This window comes from Mastomys coucha, unplaced genomic scaffold (assembly GCF_008632895.1).
Source record: "Mastomys coucha isolate ucsf_1 unplaced genomic scaffold, UCSF_Mcou_1 pScaffold13, whole genome shotgun sequence".
Classification (NCBI taxonomy): Eukaryota; Metazoa; Chordata; class Mammalia; order Rodentia; family Muridae; genus Mastomys; species Mastomys coucha.
Window position 1 is genome coordinate 48,327,963 of NW_022196895.1, and position 4,367 is coordinate 48,332,329.

Sequence of the window (4,367 nt, forward strand, 5' to 3'; positions counted from 1 at the left end):
TACGATAGTCATTGTTGTTAATTATAGGCACGGCTGGGTAAGACTATGCTTACTGCTCTCCATGGGAAGCTTGCATAGCACTTTCCAGTGTTAAAATAAGGATTACTTGAACATAAATACTGTAACCAACACTGGTAATCAACACTTTTCAAGTGATTAAGGAACAGAAAAAGCACATACAGTGTAAGTGTGCTGGAGGAATGCGTGTTCCATGTCTTGGGAAGGGAGAAGCAGGAATGCATGACATTTCACTGTGCTACTTCTGATGTGCGTAAATTTAGAACATATGAATTGTCTGTCTATGGAATTTCCCATTTAATATTTTTGGACCATGAGTGACCACAAGTAACTGAAACCAAAAAAAAAAAAAAGTAAAACTAAGGATGTAAATGCACACACCCTTCCGTCCAAGACATTCACTCCAATCTCCCCTTTCCTGTAATGACTACTAAGTTTTACTTGAAATTCACTTAATTGTATTATTAGCTACAATGTAAAATAGTGAATGTACAAGATAAATAACCATGAAGAACACAACTGGTTCGCTATGTGTGCTATACACAGCTAATACTTGAAGAGGAAGATATTTTAATATGGGGGAGCAAAGCAGTCAAGTCATCTAATAAATAGGATGATTTATATTTCTTAAGAAGAAAGATAGTTTAGATACTGTAGTCCTTCCCACTGAAGAGGTCCCACTTATCTATACAATTTTAGGATACAAGACAAGTTACAAATTGATAAGATTCAGAGACCTATACCTACAGTTCAAATGCTCACATCATTGTGTATTTGTTTTAAGTAATTTACAAATGATTATATATGTGTAATTAAAATTATTTAACATGGAGACTCCAACACTCTTGTAAACAAAAATAGTGTAGTGGGATGTACTGGCTAGTTTTTGTGTCAACTTGACACAGGCTGGAGTTATCACAGAAGGGAGTTTCAGTTGGGGAAGTGCCTCCATGAGGTCCAGCTGTGGGGCATTTTCTCAATTAGTGATCAAGGGGGTAGGGCCCCTTGTGGGTGGTGCCATCCCTGGGCTGGAGGTCTTGGGCTCTATAAGAGGGCAGGCTGAGCAAGCCAGGAGAAGCAAGCCAGCAAGAAACATCCCTGCATGGCCTCTGCATCAGCTCCTGCTTCCTGACCTGCCTGAGTTCCAGTCCTGACTTCCTCTGGTGATGAACAGCCATGTGGAAGTAAGCTGAATAAACCCTTTCCTCCCCAACTTGCTTCTTGGTCATGATGTTTGTGCAGGAATAGAAACCCTGACTAATACATGGGATAAGTGTTATAAAATACAAAAAATAAAAATAAACCTTGAGAAATTATGGTAGACATAAATCTTTACTGCAGGGCTTTGAAGAATTTTTCATATAGTAATATATACTAAAACCTCCACTAGAGAGATAACATGTGCCAGATGTGGTTTGTTAAGAAATTCCTTTTGAGTTTGGCATCTTGTGAAACTGAAATTTCCATACTGGCATGCTCTGCATGCCCACACACAACAGAATTCGCATGGAAAATAAGTGAGTCTGTACTGATTTCGTACAATGTAATTTTGTCATAATTCCCTAAAGACTACATCACAACTGCTATTTACACAGCATTCATGTTGTAGTATGTGCTAATGGCATGCCTGAAAGGCGGTGTGCTTTGGTTCCTGAGCACTACAACGGGGCAAGTACCACCATCCAGTGTGAGTCATGTATGTTGGTTTCTCAACACATATAGAAACTATCTTATATAAGCTATAGTCTATGAAGTATGAATTATTTCTGAAGTACACATAACTTAAATTTTAGCATACTTTATTACAGAAAAGGATTCTAGCAATTTTAGCTTCAAATGGGTTGGAAATATATTTTATAGTAGAAGGTCCATGTTGGTAGTTGCTGACTGATCATGGTGGAAATTGCTAAAGACGAAGCAGATGGTAGAGATTACTTACAAGAGGGCATCAGTGACATATTGCCTGACTCAGGCTTGTGAGTGGTTTCTCGTAACAGACAATACTATTTCCCAGCATCTCATCCATTATTTGACCATTCACCAACATTGGAATTACATCTGATACCATTTTTTTTTCCAATAGAGTTTATTCTTTGTTGCCGTTTCAACAATGTTCTCAGCATCTTCACTAGCAGGAGACATTACTCCAAGGTGCCTCCCATCGTCCATCATCCATCCATTCTCCTCATCTGTCAGTGTCTCATCATAAAACAACTCTAATGCAGCCACATCTCCAGGCACCTCTTCCAATTCTGCTTCTCGCTATTCCTGAATCTGCAGTTGTCCTTTCAATGAAGCCTTGGGTTCCTGGGAATCACCCAGGAAGATTGAGATCAACTTCACCCAAAATCCTGCCGAGGTTATTTTCACCTCTCATGTCCTTAGGCTGGGGTTATTTTGACCTCCTCACAAATGTCCTTAACTGTGTCTAGGATGGTGAAACTCTCTCACAAGATTTTCATTTTGTACAGGGCCATCAGATGACTCAATGTCTATGGCAATGAGAGCGTCAGAAATGTGGCTTAAATGGTGATACTTAAACATGAAAATTTTTCCTGTTCCATCATGTGGATGGATGATGGGCTCACACGCACAAAGACAATCTCAGTGCATCTCATTATGTACTGTCATCACAGCACTTGGTGTGTTACCAGTGGGGAGTGGCGTTTTTGTGGGAATTTTCATTTCTAAGAACTAGCTCTCCAAGGTGAATTTAAGATATTAGATAAGTCATATTTCAAATAGATGTGCTGTTTCCTAGGGTTTGTTGGTCCATTTATGGAGCATGAGGTTCTATGATTTTCAGAATGGGTACATAGGTAAATGTTCCAAATTTAAGTCAACAGCTAAATTACCCTCATAACAAGAGTATTGTCTATGCTTTGGAGTTTTTAAGCCAGGAATTTAGTTCTCTTACCTCTGCCTCATAAAATTGTAGATGACATCTTCCCATATAAAGTTTTTTTCAAAATGGAAAATCTGTTGCTACTGTAATGACTTACATCCATTAGCTTGAGTGGTCAATATAAGGTACTTACCTCTTATACACCATTACTTTCTTGAACTTGTGCTTAGTGTTATAGAGACATGGTCTACTCTTAAACCTCATAGGCCAACCACTGCTACCTATAAACTTTCCTTCTGAGGCTTCCTCAACTCTCTAGAGACTTGGAATTGACCTGAAGGTTCCTCTCTGAGAACTAGCCTTTATGGAGCAGAAGGCACCATGCAAGCTTCCAAGGGAGGAGCATGCTACCCACTATCATGGCTACAAACTACAACAACCATCATGACATAATAACCTTAAGATTACTTGGCAGTAACCATCAGCTCCCACTCAACAAGAAGGAAACCACTTCTGGGATTGGAAACCTAGCTTTACTACTTGGGACTAGTGAAGTCATCGATCTAGAATAATCATGCCTGCCATTTACCAAACCACCATATTTTTTTTAACTACATGCCAAATATTTATCCTTATAGCCACAGCTAAGTATATCCGTGCCCATAAAAGAGGAAAGTTCTCTTTGCATCAGATGAAGACCATTACAGAAAACCACAAATGCAGAGAACAAGAGATTCTGTGGTTCCCAGTCACAACTGATACATCTACAACACAATTTCTACAATACCTAGGACTCAGTGATCACTGTGGGAGAGGGATTGGAAGGATGGTAAGAGCGAGCAGAATAGGGAGTTTTCTTTAAGATTGTGTCTCCTAGAAATGTCAGAGATGTCACACCCTTTGAGTTTTATCAACATGGCTGCAAGGGCAAGAATTGAACAATGTTGACACCAATGGACATGCAAACATGGAAGGGGGAAAGCTTGTGGAGTCCAAATCCTAGAGAAAGAGCAGCTGGGGAAGGCTGACAGTGGAGAAACAGTCTTAGAGAAAGAGCAGCTGGGGAAGGCTGACAGTGGAGAAACGGTCTTCCACAGGGAAAAGCTCCAAAGAATACCAAGTGGTCAGCTCTGAGATTATATACATACAGGTAACATCATATGGACTGAGAGGGTCATATTTATAGATGTAAGTGTGTGTATGTGTGTATGTGTATAACACTAACAATAATTAAAGAAAAAACATGAATTTAAGAGAGGGCAAGGGATGAGTTGGAGGGTATAAAAGGAAGGGGAAAGGATGTAATTATATATATTAAAATATATATATGTGTGTATATATATATATATATATAATTTCAAAAGTAAAATCTACTATAAAAGGCACTTAAACAAGAATATCAACCATATATACAGCTATAATGTTTTAACCAAAAATGAAATTCAGGTTTTTTTTGTAGGTAACAGCAAACAACCATATTGGACACTGAAATCATTTACTCAAG